Source organism: Grus americana, chromosome 2, assembly GCF_028858705.1.
Source record: "Grus americana isolate bGruAme1 chromosome 2, bGruAme1.mat, whole genome shotgun sequence".
Classification (NCBI taxonomy): Eukaryota; Metazoa; Chordata; class Aves; order Gruiformes; family Gruidae; genus Grus; species Grus americana.
In genome coordinates this window covers 104591165-104609562 of record NC_072853.1, presented here as the reverse complement: position 1 = coordinate 104609562, position 18398 = coordinate 104591165, and the positions used below count along the sequence as shown (strand labels likewise).

Sequence of the window (18398 nt, the reverse complement as noted above, 5' to 3'; positions counted from 1 at the left end):
TTTGCTGTCATTGAGACAAAGAAAATTTGACTGCACAAACAGAAGGAAAAAGATATTCCATAGAACAATATAGAAGCATACTAACCCATGTGCTTGGACTGGGAGCGGTCTCTTTGATCCTTAAGTTTACATTTTAAAATCAGAAGAGAAAGGGCACAAATGAGAAGGGAAAACACAAAAGATTTTTGCGTAGTAGTGGAAATGGAGCTAAGATGAACAAAGACTGGTAAAATCTGGGTATCTTTCTTATGTGTGCCACCCTGTTAGGGTGCATTTTAGAGACAAAAGTGACATGGGCTTCACTGCAGTGAAGTAAATGCTCTGGGAAACATCTTTCATCAGAAACCTCATTTCCTCTCTACCCATCCTCAGCTCAAATAAATGCACATTAATAAGACCTAACAAACAGGCTTTTGAAGTAACACATAGCTCTTTCATAGGATGACATATGTCAAGTATCTTTTAATGCTGAACATTAAAAGATCAGAGACTTGGAAAAGATGCTTGAGATTCAAAAAGAACAGGATACTTGGATTCAGTTAGACTGGGAATGAATGCTATAACCTGTACATCATGGAAGCCACACGTCCTCCACATCATTTAAATAAAAGCTGTTTTGAGGGAATTTATCCACATACATAGCTACTTAATGAGAATCTCAGGTTGTAAACTTCTGCTTCTCTCCCTCTGAACATACACAACACGTGATACATACAATACTGCACTGCCCTGCAGCATTACTTTCACCTAAGGCCCTGAGGGGAAAGGTGTGGAGGTGTGAGTTCTGTCACTATCTGAAAGAAAATGACCACTGGAGCATTCATTTCTGAAAATAGCATTGCTGAATGACCTTTAGGAACTTTTGCCTTGCAGTCTCTGAGTGCTACTTGCAGAAGTGGTTATTTTTCTCTATTGAAAAACAGAAATTAAGACAATGCTTAGGAATAAGTATTGCTTCTTAATACATACAGTTTTCTTGTCCACATTGGCTGCTAACACCTTATAACCATGAAATCTGTATTCACGGTACAACTAATTAAAAAAAAATATACCCTGTGATCAGTAATTGTGTTAGCAGCTAGATAAAATGAAAATGCAATAAAAATGTATAAGCTAAGACATCAAAAGCAGCAAAGTAAAAACTCCTAGCCTAGTGCCCAGCTGAGAATTTATTATTTCTGTTCCTCAGGGTATTAGCAAATTGCATAGGTTGTACACACAGTCACACATCAGAACCAAAGGATTGTCTGGCCACTGGAAATTACTCTGACAGCTTGGGGAAAACAAAGACACACACTTCTGTAAGAGTGCATAACAAAGGACATTCCCAGGAAACTACTCCCAGGACATCATTCCCAGTGGTAAACTTCAGGAATGTGTTTATATCAAGACAGTCTGCACTATAAGATCACAACACAGATGACTTATAAGAAAAAGAATGTGCATCCTAACAACAAGATGATAGCAACAAGGTTGCAGCATGCCACATGAGCCTTTCCCTTTCCTGTTAGTCTACTGGGAAAACAGCGACACATTTCAAACCCATAAGGAAAACAGAGGTTAGACAACATGTTGGCCTACAATTTATGCCGGCTGAAATAAGATCCTGAATTGAAGGACCAGTCTGTAATAACTATTGACTCTTAAAGGTCACAAACATCTACCCAAAAACTAGTTTGTCATTGTCAATCATGAAGAACCCAGGAGACATAGTGATGTCTCAGCAGTGAGCACCCCTTGTTCTCTGTGTCCCACACACAAAGGAGATACAGTGCCAAAATCATAGAATCATGGGATTATAGAATCTTAAAGATTGGAAAAGACCTCTAAGATCATCAAGTCCAAACGCAAACCCAACACCACCATGCCTACTAAACCATGTCCCAAAGTGCCATGTCTACACGTTTTTTTAACACCTCCAGGGAGACTCCACCACCTCTCTGGGGAGCCTGTTCCAATGTCTGACCACCCTTGCAGTGAAGAAATTTTTCCTAATATCCAACCTAAACCTCCCCTGGTGCAACTTGAGGCTGTTTCCTCTTGTTCTATTGCTAGTTACTTGGGAGAAGAGACCAATGCCCGCCTGGCTACAACCTCCTTTCAGGTAGTTGTAGAGAGCGATAAGGTCTCCCCTCAGCCTCCTCTTCTCCAGACTAAACAACCCCAGTTCCCTCAGCTGCTCCTCACAAGACTTGCGCTCCAGACCCTTCACCAGCTTTGTTGCCCTTCTCTGGACATGCTCCAGCACCTCAACGTCCTTCTTGCACTGAGGGGCTCAAAACTGAACACAATACTCAAGGTGCAGCCTCACCAGAGCTGAGTGCAGCTTCCCTAGTCCTGCTGGACACACTATTGCTGATACAAGCCAGGATGCTGTTGGCATTCTTGGCCACCTGGGCACACTGCTGGCTCATGTTCAGCCAACTGTTGACCAATACCCCCACGTCCTTTTCCACCGGGCAGCTTTCCAGCCACTCTTCCCCAAGCCTGTAGCATTGCATGGGGTTGTTGTGACCCATGTGCAGGACCCAGCACTTGGCCTTGTTAAACCTCTTACAGTTGGCCTCGGCCCATCGATCCAGCCTGTCCAGATCCCTCTGCAGAGCATTCCTACCCTCAAGCAGATCAACACTCCCACCCAACTTAGTGTCATCTGCAAACTTACTGAGGGCGCACTCGATCCCCTTGTCCAGATCATTGATAAAGATATTAAACAAGACTGGCCCCAAGACTGAGCCCTGGGGAACACCACTTGTGACTGGCCGCAAACTGGATTTAACTCCATTCACCACAACTCTCTGGGCTTGGCCATCCAGACAGGTTTTTACCCAGCAAAGAGTGCACCTGTCTAAGCCATGAGTAGCCAACTTCTCCAGGAAAATGCTGTGGGAGACCATATCAAAGGCTTTACTGAAGTCCAGGTAGGTAACATCCTGTGGTGGGTTGACCCTGGCTGGAGACCAGGTGCCCACCAGAGCCGCTCTCTCACTCCCCTCATTCACTAGACAGGGGAGAAAAGGTATCACAAAATGCTTGTGGGTCGAGATAAGGACAGGCAGAGCTCACTCACTAATTGTTGTCACGAGCAAAACAGACCGAACTTAGAGAGGGAATTCATCTAATTTATTACTAGGCAAAACAGAGAAGAGGAATGAGAAAATAAAATCAATTCTTAAAACACCTCCCCCCACCCCTCCCATCTTCCCGGGCTCAACTTCACTCCCAGCTTCAACCTTCCCCCCCCTCAGCAGCACAGGGGGACGGGGAATGGGGGTTACGGTCAGTTCATCACATGTTGTTTCTGCCGCTTCTTCATCCTCAGGGGGAGGACTCCTCTCATCATTCCCCTGCTCCAGCATGGAGTCCCTCTCACAGGGTGCAGACCTTCAGGAGCAAACTGCTCCAGCGTGGGATCCCCCACGGGGTCACAAGTCCTGCCAGCAAACCTGCCCTGGCGTGGGCTCCCCTCTCCACGGGTCCACCGGTCCTGCCAGGAACTTGCTCCAACATGGGCTTCCCATGGGCCACAGCCTCCTTCAGGTGTCTCCACCTGCTCCGGCGTGGGGTCCTCCACGGGCTGCAGGTGGAATCTCTACACCCCCTCATCCTTCCTCCATGGGCTGCAGGGGGACAGACTGCTTCACCATGGTCTTCTCCACGGGCTGCAGGGGGATCTCCCCTCCGGCGCCTGGAGCTCCTCCTCCCCCTCCTTCTGCACTGACCTTGGTGTCTGCAGAGTTTCTTACATCTTCTCACTCCTCTCTCCGACTGCAAAAGCTCTCTCTCTCTAAGTGTTTTTCTACTTCTTAAATATGTTATCACAGAGGCGCTGATTGGCTTGGCCTTGGCCAGCAGCGGGCCCATCTTAGAGCCGGCTGGCATTGGCTCTGTCAGACATAGGGGAAGCTTCTAGCAGCTTCTCACAGAAGCCACCCCTGTAGCCCCCCCCCGCTACCAAAACCTTGCCACGCAAACCCAGCACACATCCACAGCCTTTCCTTCATCCACTAGGCTGGTCACCTGGTCATAGAAGGAGATCAGGTTGGTCAAGCAGGACCTGCCTTTCACGAACCCATGCTGACTGAGCCTGATCCCCTGGTTGTCTTGCACATGCCTGGTGAGCACACCTAAGATGACCTGCTCCATAATCTTCCTGGTACTGAGGTCAGGCTGACAGGCCTGTAGTTTCCCAGATCCTCTTTCGGGCCCTTCTTGTAGATGGGCGCCACATTGGCAAGCCTCCAGTCATCTGGGACCTCCCCTGTTAACCAGGACTGCTGATAAATGATGGACAGTGGCTTGGCAAGCTCCTCCACCAGCTCCCTCAGTACTCTCAGGTGGATCCCAGCTGGCCCCATAGACTTGTGAGCGTCCAGGTGGCATAGCAGGTTGTGAACTGCTTCCTCCTGGATCATGGGGAGGTTTATTCTGCCCTCTGTCCCTGTCTTCCTGCCCTGAGGGCTGAATGCTGCAGGGACAACTGGTCTGAATATTAAAGACTGAGGCAAAGACGGCATTAAGTACCTCAGCCTTTTCCCCATCCTTGGTGGCCATGTTCCCCTCCGCATCCAATAAAGGATGGAGATTCCCCCCTTGGCTCTCTTTTTGTTGTTAATGTATTTGTAAAAACATTTCTTGTTCTCCCTTACAACAGTGGCCAGATTGAGTTCTAACTGGGCTTTTGCCTTTCTAATTTTCTCTCCGCATGACCTAACGAGATCCCTGTACTCTTCTTGAGTTGCCTGCCCCTTCTTCCAAAAGTGGCAAACTCTCCTTTTTTTCCTGAGTCCCAGCCAAAGCTCCCTGTTCAGCCAGGCCGGTCGTCTTCCCCGCCAGTTCGTCTTATGGCACATGGGGACAGCCTGCTCCTGCACCTTTAAGACTTCCTTCTTGAAGAATGCCCAGCCTTCCTGGACCCCTTTGCCCTTCAGCACTTTCTCCCAAAGGACTCTCTCAACCAGTGCGTTGAGCAGGCCAAAGTCTGCCCTCTGGAAGTCCGTGGTAATGGTTTTGCTGACCCCCGCTCTTTACTTCACCAAGAATCGAGAACTCTATCATTTCATGGTCACTAAGCCCAAGACAGCCTCTGACCACCATATCTCCCACCAGTCCTTCTCTGTTGGTAAACAGCAGGTCAAGCGAGGCACCTCCCCTGGTAGGCTCACTTACCAGCTGTGTCAGGAAGCAATCTTCCACACACTCCAGGAACTTCCTAGACTGTTTCCTCTCTGCTGTGTTGTATTTCCAGCAGACGTCCGGCCAAGTTGAAGTCTCCCATGAGGACAAAGGCTAGCAATTGTGAGACTTCTGCCATCCACTTGTAGAATACTTCATCTACCTCTTCATCCTGGTTGGGTGGTCTGTAACAAACTCCCAGCAGGATATCTGCCTTGTGGGCCCTCCCCCTCATCCTTACCCATAAGCACTCGACCTTATCACCACAATCGTTAAGCTCTACACAATCGAAACACTCCCTAACATACAGAGCCGCCCCACCGCCTCTCCTTCCCTGTCCATCCCCTCTGAAGAGCTTATAGCCATCCATTGCAGCACTCCAGCCATGAGAGTCATCCCACTACGTTTCTGTGATGGCGACTAAGTCATAGCTATCCTGCTGCACGATGGCTTCCAGCTCCTCATGTTTGTTGCCCATGCTGCGTTCATTGGTGTAGATGCACTTGAGCTGGGCTTTCGATTTCACCCCTAACACTGGCATGCCACCCCTAGGCTCCTCTCTGTTGAGCCTGGTTGTGTCCCCTTCCCCCTTTGATCCTAGTTTAAAGCCCTCTCGATGAGCCCTGTGACCAATTTGGCACACGCATCTTTGTTGCTGAATGTGAGAGTGTGAGTGAATGAAATCTATTAGTAAAAAGGTACATGTGAATAAGAATCAGCTTACTAGAGACTTTGTAAATAAATTTTACCTTCACGTTCTGTAGGATCTTGCATCCTACAGTGGAGTTTTGGGGGTTTGTTTGTTTGTTTTGCCTCATTAATTTCCCTCGATACTTCTCTTTAGAAGAATTTAAAAGTCATCTGGCTACAGAATTCACATCCACTACTTCCTCCTGGTATCTCTTTCATAACACTGTTATGTCCTCTGGTGAAGACTTGTGCTAGGACTAACATGAAAACCTTCTTTTAGAACTCATTCTTCATCTGCTACAGCCAAGTGTGTTCCCAGTGCAACAGCAATACAGCAAATGGTTGTGTCCTGGTTTTGGCTGGGATAGAGTTAATTTTCTTTCTAGTAGCCTGTATAGTGCTGTGTTTTGGATTTAATATGAGAATAATATTGATAACACACTGATGTTTTCAGTTGTTGCTAGGTAGTTGTAGTGCTTACACTAAGTCAAGGACTTTTTCAGATTCTCAGGCCCTGCCAGGTGCACAAGAAGCTGGGACAGCACAGCCAGGACAGCTGACCCAGGCTGGCCAAAGGGATATTCCCTAGCATAGAACATCAGGCTCTGGATATAACTGGGAAAGCTAGCCCAGAGGTAGAATCGCTGCTTGGAAACAGACTGGGCATTGGTGTGGGTTTTTTTCCTGCAGGTGGTGAGCAATTGCATTTGTGCATCACTTGGTTTATATATATTATTATTATTCTCTTCCTTTGTTATCCTATTAAACTGTCTTTATCTCAACCCTCGAGGTTTTTTTTCCATGCTCTTCCCCATCCCCAGGGGAGGGCGGGGGGAGAGGCAGGGTAGGGCAGAGTGAGCAGCTGTGTGGTGCTTAGTTACCAGCTGGGGTTAAACCATGACAGTCCTTTTTGGCACCCAATGTGGGGCTCAGAAGGTTGAGATAACAGATCTAGATGATCAGAGCATGGTAAAACATATTTTATAAGCATTCATTATATTAGTTTAATTGTCCCTGGTCCACCAGTCACAATGTTGTTTTATTTGGTCTCAGAGTTGCTCTCAGGTTGCGTTAAGTAACATCTTGCTTGCTGCATATACTGCTTATCAGTGTTTATGTGTGGTTTATCACCTCTGGACATTGGATTAAGGTTATCACTCTGATGTATTGTGTACCACTGGCTTATGGTATGACAAAATCATTGATTGTTAGACCAATCTGGTATCTGTACTCAGCAGTGGGCAGCATGCAGAATGGAGTGATAGCAGCCATTTCACCTCTGTACTCCAGAAGCCATCTGTTGGAAGCTATTAATAATTATACGTTGTACATTTTCCCCTTGGAGAGCCAATATGTGGGGGAGACACCTTTCTTTACCTTCCCCTTCTCCTCCAGGCTAATTACAATAGCCCTTGAGAATGTTGAGTATCCTTGGGATGTTCAGATGAGCCTGTTTCTAGTGCTAGCTCTCCTGAATGTGGTTCAGATCTTGTTTAGGGTTAAAAAACAACTATTTAAGAATACCACCCAGAGATCAACCCCTGTGACAGACACTGCAGCTACTCCAACCCCTGTGACAGGCACTGTGGCTACTTCAAGCCCCACGTGATAAGCATTGCAGCTGAACCAGAGAACCAGACTGTATCAGTATACATTGCCCCTATACAGAAGAAGAAATGGACATGAAAGTTAAAACTTGTTTAGTAAAGGATGACAAAACAGGGCCATCACAAGAACAGGAAGAAGGGACAGAACTAAACATAAACACCCAATCCCTATTCTTGAGTGAGCTATGAGATATGCGAAAAGATTTCAGCCATCGATTAGGCGAGCAACTTGTCACCTGGCTGCTCCAATGCTGGGATAGCAAAGCCAGTAGCCTGGTATTAGAGGGTAGGGAAGCCAAGCAGCTGGAATCCCTGTCCAGGGAAGGGGGCATTGACAAGGGGATTGGAAAAGGAACACAAGCCCTCAGCCTCTGGAGGTGACTCCTGTCAGGCATGAGGGAAAGGTACCCCTTCAAAGATTTTTATATGTCACCCAGGCAAGTGGACCCATGGAGAGAGGTATCCAGTACCTGAGGGAAACAGCCATGCAGGAGATGGTTTATTACGACCCAGACAACATGCAGTTACCCACAGATCCCAATGAAGTCCAATGCATGCGATTCATGTGGCAGAAGTTTGTACAGAGCACACCACTGTCATATGTCAATTCATTGGCAGTGATGGACTGGAAAGGCAAAGAGGCACCAACACTGGATGAAGTGGCTGGCCAACTCCAGCAATACGAAGAAAATCTCTCTTCCTCCCTATGGGCCTGTGTCTTGGCCATGGAAAGACTGTCCAAAAAAATCTGAAAACCTGTTTGAAAAACTGTCCCTGGAAGTCCAGCAACTCAAAGAGGAGGGAGAGGAGAACCTGTCTCAGGAGGTCCAGCAACTCAAAATTATATGTCCAGTTCCCTGCTTGTATGGACCAGTATCTCAGCTACTAGGAGCAAACATTCCTCTGCTCAAGAGAGAGGATGTAGAGGGCACCCACCATGAGGCACCCTGTGGTTTTACCTGTGTGATCATGGAGAAGACATTAGGAAGTCGGATGGAAAACCTACCTCATCCCTAGAGGCACGGGTACGTGAATTGCAAGGAAAAACAATCACAAATGGGGTTCTTCCAGGAAAAATGCCACTCCAGTCTCCAGTGGGTAGTTCCCCAGACAGAATAGTAGGGCTGATTTTACTTCTGATCTTAAGGAAGAAGCTCCTGATTTGTATTTACAAGAAGTGAGTAACAAGGATGGGATTCAAACCCACGTGCAGCACACGAACCCATTTGTCAGTAACAAATACTATGACCAGGTCTAGAAGGGCCCCGACTCCAGCCAGGTGGAGGAAAGGGACAACCGGGTTTATTGGACTGCACGGATCCCATGGCCTGGCACGTCAGACCCCCAGAAGTACAAGGCTCTAGTGGACACCGGTGCTCAGTATACCCTCCTAATGCCATCAAACTATAAAGGGGCAGAACCCATCTCTATTTCTGGAGTGACAGGGGGATCCCGACAGTTAACTGTACTGGAGGCTGAAGTGAGTCTAAGTGGGAATGACTGGGAAAAGCACCCCATTGTGACTGGCCCAGAGGCTCCTTGCATCCTGGGCATAGACTATCTCTGGAGAGGGTCTTTCAAGGACCCAGAAAGGTACTGGTGGGCTTTTGGTACAGCTGCCTTGGAGTTGGAGGAAATTAAACAGCTGTCTATCTTGCCTGGTCTCTCAGAGGACCCTTCTGTTGTGGGGTTGCTGAGGGCTGAAGAACAACAGGTGCCAATCACTACCATAACAGTGCACCGGCAGCAATATCACACCAACCGAGACTCCCCGATTCCCATCCATAAGCTGGTTTGTTGACTGGAGAGCTAAAGTGTGATCAGCAGAATCCGCTCACCCTTTAACAGTCCCATATTGCCAGTGTGAAAGTCTAATGAAGAGTGGAGACTGACAGTAGACCATCATGGCCTGAATGAAGTCACAGAACACCCCTGAGTGCTGCCATACCAGACATGCTGGAACTTCAATACGAACTGGAGTCAAAGGCAGCCAAGCAGTATGACACAATTGATATGGCGAATGCATTTTTCTCAGTCCCTTTGGCAGCAGAGTGCAGACTACAGTTTGCTTTCACTTGGAGGGGCGTCCAGTACACCTGGAATCAACTACACCAGAGGTGGAAACACAGCCCCACCATTTGCCATGGACTGATCCAGACTGCACTAGAACAGAGTGAAGCTCCAGAAAACCTGCAGTACATTGATGACATCATTGTATGGGGCAACACAGCAGAAGTTGTCTCTGAGAAAGGGAAGAACATAGTCCAAATCCTTCTGAAAGCTGGTTTCGTCATAAAACGAAGCAAGGTCAAGGGACTTGCACAGGAGATCCAGGTTTAGGAATGAAATGGCAAGATAAGTGTCATCAGATCCCACTGGATGTGATCAACAAAATAGCAGCTATGTCTCCACTGACTAGGAAAAAGGAAACACAAGCTTTCTTAGGCATTGTGGGTTTTTGAAGAATGCATATTCCAAATTACAGTCTGATTGTAAGCCCTCTCTATCAAGTGGCAAGGAAGAACAACAATTGTAAATGGGGCCCCGAGAAATTATAAGCCTTTGAGCAAATGATAGAATCATAGAATGGTTTGGGTTGGAAGGGACCTCAAAGATCATCTAGTTCCAACCCCCCCGCCACGGGCAGGGACACCCTTCACTAGACCAGGTTGCCCCATCCAACCTGGCCTTGAACACTTCCAGGGATGAGGCATCTAGAACTTCTCTGGGCAACCTGATAGTTCATGCAGTAGCCCTTGGGCCAGTCTGGGCAGGACCAGATATAAGAAACATGCTCTAGACTGCAGCTGGGGAGAATGGCCCTACGTGGAATCTCTGGCAGAAAGCATCAGGGGAGACTCGACGTCGACCCCTGGGGCTTTGGAGTTGGGGATACAGAGGATCTGAGGCCTGCTACACTCCAACTGAAAAAGAGATATTGGCAGCATATGAAAGGGTTTGAGCTGCTTTGGAGGTGGTTGGTACTGAAGCACAGCTGCTCCTGACACTCTAACTGCTGGTGCTCGGCTGGATGTTCAGAGGGAGGCGCCCCTCTACACATCATGCAACTGATGCTACGTGGAGTAAGCGGGTTGCACTGATCACACAGCAGGCTTGAATAGGAAACCCCAATCGCCCAGGAATCTTGGAAGTGACCATGGACTGGCCAGATGGCAAAGATTGTGGAATATCGCCAGAGGAGGAGTTGATGTGTGCTGAAGAGTCTTGACTGTATAATAAACTACCAGGAAATGAGAAGCAATATGCCTTGTTCACTGCAGCTTTTTCCTAAGTTGCATGTGAAGTCACCGGTGCACCCCTTCCCACATGTGACAAATATTACAATTGAAAGACAGCAATCCCTGTTGGGTTTCCTGCTGGCACAACTTCTGTGAAATGGGAGGCTCACTTTGTTTCTAATATTACAAAATTCAAGCAATTTTAATTCCTTGTAAATATGTTCTCACTCCCTGAACTGATCCATCCATATAAAAGATCAGAGACAGTAAGATGTCACCATAAGGCTATACAGAACACCCCATTTGTCCTTTTTCTTCTCCTTTTATGCTTTTTATGATGAATGCATATCCATTAAAAAGAAAATACTACTTCCTCTTTAAGGTCGTGTGAATGTTACACAGAAAGGCTAGGTGCAATTTAGGCATCCTGCTAACATACTTTCTTTCATAAAAGCCTTTGTAAATACAGAGTAGAATACACAAGAACTTCACGTCTGTCTTGGATTCCTCAACCAGAAACAGCTAGTATTACTAAATATCACAAAATCATAGAAGGGTTGAGGTTGGAAGAGAGCTCTGGAGGTCATCCGCTCCAAACTCCCACTCCCTTAACTACAGCCAGTTGCCCAGTATCATGTCCAGATGGCTTTTGAATATCTTCAAGGATGGAGGCCCAACAACCCTCTCTGGGCAACCTGTCAGTCCTCAGTCACCCTCACAGTGAAAAAGTGTTTCCTGATATTCAGAGGGAAACTCCTCTCTCTCAGTTTGTGCCCACTGCCCCTTGTCCTGTCACTGGGCACAACTGAAAAGACCCTGGCTCCATCCTCTTTGCACACTCCCTTCAGGTATTTATATACATGGATGATATACCCCCTTGAGCCTTCTCTTCTCCAGGCTAAACAGTTCCAGCTCTCAACCTTTCCTCATAGGAGAGATGCTCCAGTACCTTCATCACCTTCGTGGCTATTCCCTGGACTCTCTCCAGTAGCTCCATACCAGTCTTCTATGGGGGAGTTCAGAGCTGAAAACAGCACTCTAGATGTGACCTCACCAGTGCTGAGCAGAGGGGAAGGAGCATCTCCCTTGGTCCGCTTGGCAATACCTTGCTTAATGCAGCCCAGGATACCAGTAGCCTTCCATGCGGCAAGGGCACACTGCTGGCTCATGTTCAACTTTATGTCCACCAGGACCCCCAGGTCCTTTTCTGCCAAGCTGCTTTCCAGCTGGGTGACCCTCAGCATATACTGGTGCATAGGGTTACTCCTTGCCAGCTGAAGGACTTTGCACTTCTCCTTGCTGAACTTCCCGAGGTTCCTGTCAGCCCATGTCTCCAGCCTGTTGAGGTTCCTCTGGATGGCAGCCCAATCCTCTGGCCTATCAGCCACTCTCCCAACTTTGTGTCATCAGAAACTTTCTGAGAGTATAGTCTGCTCCATCGTGCAGACCACTAATGAAGATGTTAAACAGGACTGGACCGAGTATGCCCCCCTCCAAGGTACGCTGCTAGCTACTGGCCTCTGATTAGACTTTGCACCACTGACCACCACCCTGAGGGCCCAGCCATTCAGCCAGTTTTCAATCCATCTCACTGTCTGCTCATCCAGTCCCTACAGCAACAGCTTGAGAGGCTATGAGACTTTTATGGGAATCCCTGTCAAAGGCCTTACTGATGTCCAGGTAGTATCCACTGCTCTTCCCTCATCTACTGGGCCAGTCATTTCATTGTAGAAGTTTATCAAGCTGGTCAAGCATGAATTCCCCTTGGTGAAGCCATGCTGACTGCTCCTAATGACTTTCTTGTGCTTCATCTGCCTGGAAATGATTTCTAGGATTAGCTGTTCCATCACCTTCAGTGTCCTAAGGTGACAAGTCTATGAATAAAGATTCGTCTATGAGCTGATGACTTATTTCTACTGAACTGCCTTTATGAGTCAAATGTGTACCCAACTTGTTTTTATCAAAATGCTGTTTCTGTTGATGAACAACAAAACCAACTATCGAGACTAAACTGGCAATTAAGCAAAGGACAAAAACAATTAAAAGGGTAGCTTGGAACTCATTTTTTTGTGCAACCCAGCTGTTCATTACTAATGGCACATGAACATTGGGAGGCAAATAAATTAAAAGGGAGGGTGGGGGGCTGAGGGAAGCTGACCATCCCTCAAAAGTGAGAAAAAATGTAGGAAGAAATATAGTGAACAGCACAAAGGACTAGATAAGGACAATTTCCATCTTAGCAAATCAACACTCTTCATTCTTTTTCACAATGAATCACAGACAAATGATTCTGTCTTGTCATATAGCAATTCTGCTTGAACTGTTTACTGTCTAGAGTAAGTTATATAATTTCTCTAGTCACATTTTTCTAAAGGCAACAAATTACTTGGAGCCAACCTCCTCCTTTCCTTTCTGTGAGCCCACAGAAGCCTCCATTTTCCTTCTCTTGTACGTACAGCTAACCACAAAGTTTGCACATCACAGAAAATACACATGAACTTTTTATTTTTTAAAACTTTCTCTTTAAGAGAAAAGTTTTACTTCGCACAACAGTATCAAATATAATCACTGTATAAACTCATTTTGGAACATCAAATGAGTCAAAGGTACTTTCTAAAAATATCAGTACTGTATTCTCCAAGACTAACCATTCTTCCCTTCACTCAGTTATTTCCATTAACACAGGCCAGCAGCTGTAATTTCAGTATCTTTGCCTCTATCAAAAGAACACATCACTGACGAAAGATGTGTTCATTCACCAAGCTTGTATTTTTACCGAAGCAAAAAGAATCAGACCAACCAACCGAAAAAACAAACCAAATGAAAGATAATGGACACAATTTGGAAGACAGGAAATTCCAACTAGACGCACGGGAAAATTCTTCACCACTGTGGTTGGTCAAACACAGAAATGGCTTACCTAGAGAGACTGGGGATTCTCTATCCCTGGAGATTATCAAAACTTAAAATCATAAAGTCACACAACAATTTAGGTTGTAAGAGGCCTTTGCATATGAGTCCTTATCTAGCATAAACCCCTGCTCACAGCAAGGGCCAAATGAGCTTGCACAAAAACTTCGCCAGTCAAGTCCCGAGCACCTCCAAAGACAGAGGTTCCACAGCCTCTCTGGGTGACTTCTTCCAGTGTTTGACCACAGCTAGGGTAAAAAACAAAACAAAACAAAAAATCCAACATCTCATCCAAATTACAAATTACCCATATTCCAACTTCTGTCTGTCTGAAACAGCCCTTATACCAAAGACAGAAAGTGAAAGCTGTAGAGTCTTTTCAAACACTGAAACCCTTAACAACAGTGTCACATGCCTCCCTCCTCCTTTCTTATGAAAGGCACCTCTGCAAACTTGGGCAGATTTGCCTTCTACCTAAAGATAACAGATGAATTGAAGAGCAGTTAATAGAGCAAGTAGAACATTCAATTTCATCAGTTTTGAGAACTATAATAAGTTTCAGAAATCAGAAATTCAGTACTATCAATCCTTATGAAACTGAAAGGAACTACAGGAATAAGGAAATGAGAGCACAGAAATCAAAATCATACATTCTGTCAACAGTACTGCAGAAGAAAATAACACTTCGATGAAGAAAAATACATCGAATGAAAGCCATGCTGTTGCACTAGCATGGCCTCTTTGCAGCAGAGAAACTGCATGAATGTAGTTAAGTAAGCATGAATTTTATGGACTAAACAGAACCTCTATTTCATTTTGGTGCTAAAGGCTTATATGCATCCTATGAAGCTTGTGCCACAATCACAATAATAGGGTAACAGTGGAAGACTAAAAGATTCTCCACACTTTCAGGACCCTTCCTTCCAGAACAAACTTGAGGCAAAGAAGAAGGAAGACAATTCAGTGCTGCTAAGGTCGTGTTCTTCATTTTCTGTCAGCACTCATTACCATCCTTCTTACGAAGCACGCAGTTTAAAACACCAAGCTAATGCCAAGAAAGCTGGAGCGTTCACCAGACACAATGCAACCTGATCAGCTGGACAACCAGATCAGTGCAGCACCACAGCGTTGCAGCTGCATTGCTTCCATTTCTGAAGCTAGCACAGTCAGTGGCAAGCTCTCGTTAGCTGCACGCCGTGTGGCTTTGTACAGAACATGGCACCATTCCCAAAAAGGATCTCCAGAACCAACTACCAGGAAGTAAACGCAGCAAAAAAGCCTTCTGGACTTCAGGAATATCATACATTCAAAACAGACATGAAGTGCAATGCTTTTTACAATGAACTCCTGTCTCCACTGAAACAACTTGCCTGAAGATATTTTCACTGCTTGCCAAAGATTTGGGATTGATTTAAAGCTGTTCCTCAGCTTAAGCAGAAACTTACTGGTGTGATGCAAAACACTGCAGTGAGGTTTTCTGGGGTTTTTTTGCCTGAATTACAAATGTCCAGATAGTACAGAAACATTTCCTTCCTGCCTTAGGTATCGTGTCCTTTTAGTAACCGGTTGCTCAAACAAAGTATTGGAGGCAAACATTACATAACATAACAAAATCCTCCCTTGAGGGAGGTGATTCTGCCCCTCTAACTCCACTCTCATGAGACCCCACCTGGCGTACTGCGTCCAGCTCTGGGTCCCCAGTACAAGAAAGGCATTGAGCTGTAGGAGCGAGTCCAGAGGAGGGCCGCGAAGATGATCAGAGGGCTGGAGCACCTCTCCTATGAGGACAGGCTGAGAGAGTTGGGGTTGCTCAGCCTGGAGAAGAGAAGGCTCTGGGGAGATCTAATTGCGGCCTTCCAGTACCTGACAGGGGGCCTTCAGGAAAGATGGTCAGGGACTGTTTATCAGGGAGTGTAGTGACAGGACAAGGGGTAATGGGTTTAAGCTGAAGGAGGGTCGATTTAGATTAGATGTTAGGAAGAAACTCTTTCCTGTGAGGGTGGTGAGGCACTGGAACAGGTTGCCCAGGGAGGTTGTGGAAGCCCCATCCCTAGAAGCGTTTAAGGCCAGGTTGGATGGGGCTTTGGGCAACCTGGTCTAGTGGAGGGTGTCCCTGCCCGTGTCAGGGCGGTTGGAACTAGATGATCTTTGAGGTCCCTTCCAACCCAAACCATTCTATGATTCTATGAAAGTGGCAGACTGGGAACATTGGGAACTCCCTCACACCTTTTTTTTTTTTTTTTAAGATTTTTTTTTAAACAATCATCTTTTCTTAAACTCACATGCTAAATTAACACTCTGATGGGACAGCTGCAAAAATTGGTGCTGGCTATTCAGGATACAATGCTGCTCTTCAAAACAACCAGTAATTCAGTTACAGTACTTCTATGTAGAACAGCAGCAGTGTGCTGGGAGTGCTTGCATTGCGGAAAATGCTCGTGATGGACAGTAGGTAAGGTGCTAATATTACTCCTTATCAGAAGGGTACACACTTTAGCCATGGTCTTCCTGGCTACACTCTAACTCTGTCAACTGTAATCATCCTTCCTCAATTCCTCAATGAAACTGAATGGCTTTCTGTATTTGCTCCTTCAACCATAAAACTTTACTATCTAACAGCACTTCTTCCTAGAAAAGGCTGCCATAGAGATCTGGTTATGTAATTAAAATGTTCTGGGAGCCTTCAGAATCAGCACCAACATTAGCAATCTTAGCAAGTTTTTTAGAATTATTTATTTGCTGGTAACATCCGAATCTTTGTAAGGAATGAGAACCTAAAACTGACTATGAAACAGGGAAAAAAAATTCTCAAAAGGGAAAGCTTTTCCTTTTTGGGGGATTATACCAGGACTCCCTACCAAAATGATTTACTTTAAAAAAAAAAAACAAAAAACCACCAAACAGAAAAAACAACAAACCATACTCCCCCCACAAAACAAAAAACACACAAGCAAACAAACAAACAACCCCCCATGGGAATACATGCATATGCACTAAAAAAAATGCAGAAGGTCAGGAACAGAGATCAAGCTTCAAAGAAAAATTTTGATTGCATTCATGTTTCTTCAGTTTAGCACGCACACACACACATGCACACACACACACAAAAAGTGATAAGCAACTCCACTTCAGTAAAGCCAGAAATTTTAATTAATCAGGGTGATGACTTTCAAAGGAGTGGTCTCCAGTAACACCACTTGGGTGTTTTAATCCTACAAGCCCTAACTCCATATATAGCACCCAAAACTTTGCACCAACTAGTAGTCTGGCTAGAGCTAGACCAAAATACATTAAGAAGGTGCCTTGTGTGTGACATCACTTCCAGGAACAATTTCAAATTTATAAGTTAAACCTGCCTAGCCTAGAACTAACTATGTCAAGAGACGACCACGTAGTGCCCAGCCTTAAGGGGCAGATCGGGTGTTGCACGCTTAGCATCTACAAGTGACCCTTTGTTCTCCTCCTCTGTAATATTAGCCCCTGCCCCCAGCCCCCAAACATTTCAAGACTCCAAGCAACTACAAGTCATGGGATCTAGTGGCCCGACTAACATGGCTTTCCACAAAGTTGAAAACAATGTGCCAACGCTTCTCTGAGAAAGAGTTTTACATTCCTATTGGTGGTGAAGACAAAACAGAATAGGGAAGATAGTACAGACTCACAAGAACTGGAGTTTCCCAAGTCAACCTTTTTTTTTTTTTTTTTTTTTTTTTTAAAAAACAGGTTGAAGGAAGATGAAAAACTGCATCAAATGCAGCATGCTTCCATTTGCTAGTGTCACACCCTAAGCGGACAACATCTTAATTCTTTTAGTAGCTTTATACGCATAGGCAGATTAAATATAGCTTTTTTACAACATTCATGGTATATTAATCTACTTTATGAGAAATGATTTCTAGCTCATGTCCTTATTTTAGGAGTCAAACAGCGTACATACACACACACACACACACGCTCTGTTCCTATAAAATTTCCGCTCTAACTTCAGAACAGCAAGTTATTTTCTATTGTCTCTACAGGAACATAAAAGAAACATTGTGTTTTTCCTGCTGTAGTCATCATATACTGCAACCAGCCACCTGACCATCCTGGTGGCCCTGCACTGGGCTCGTTCCGATGTACCAATCTTTCTTCCACAGGGGAGTCCCAGACTGGGCACGGCACTCCAGATACAGTCTCACAAGTGCCAAACAGGAGGGCAAGATCACTTCCCTGGATCCGCTGGCTACACATTTATTCGTGCAGCCCAGGATGCGGCAATCCTTTCTTGCTGCCACAACTCGCTCACTGCAAGAACTCACTGCTGACTCACATTCAACTGGTTGTCCATCACAACCTCCAGAGCTGCTACTTAGACAGTTGACCTGCTATCCAGCCCATACCTCACCGATTTGGTGAGGATGCAGCTGGGGCCAAGGCCTTGCCATAATCAAGGTATACTACACCCCTTTGCCCACAGTGCCAGTCATTTCATCATAGAAAGCAAGGAGGTCGATCAGGCATGACTTGCCTTTGGCAAATCCATGCTGGCTGCTCCAAATCAGCTTCGTGTCCTTTGTGTGTTGAGAAAGGGCTTCCAAGAGGATTTGCTTCACAACCTTCACAGGGACTGAGGTTATGCTGACTGGCCTGCAGTTACCTGGATCCTCCTTCTTGAGGACGTCTGTGATGTTTGCCTTTTTCCAGTCACTGGGAACCTCCCCCAGCTGCCACAGCCTTTTGAAGATGATACGGAGCTGCTCTGCAATGACATTGCCCAGCTCCTTCAGCACCCTTG

At 45.8% G+C, this 18398-nt stretch overlaps 1 protein-coding gene across 4 annotated transcripts in view; it reads right to left on the bottom strand.

Annotated features, from left to right (window-relative positions):
* TPPP (tubulin polymerization promoting protein) overlaps positions 1-18398 on the bottom strand; it is an 80281-nt gene that overhangs the window by 9373 nt on the left and 52510 nt on the right. The gene's annotated exons all lie outside the window — the stretch shown is intronic.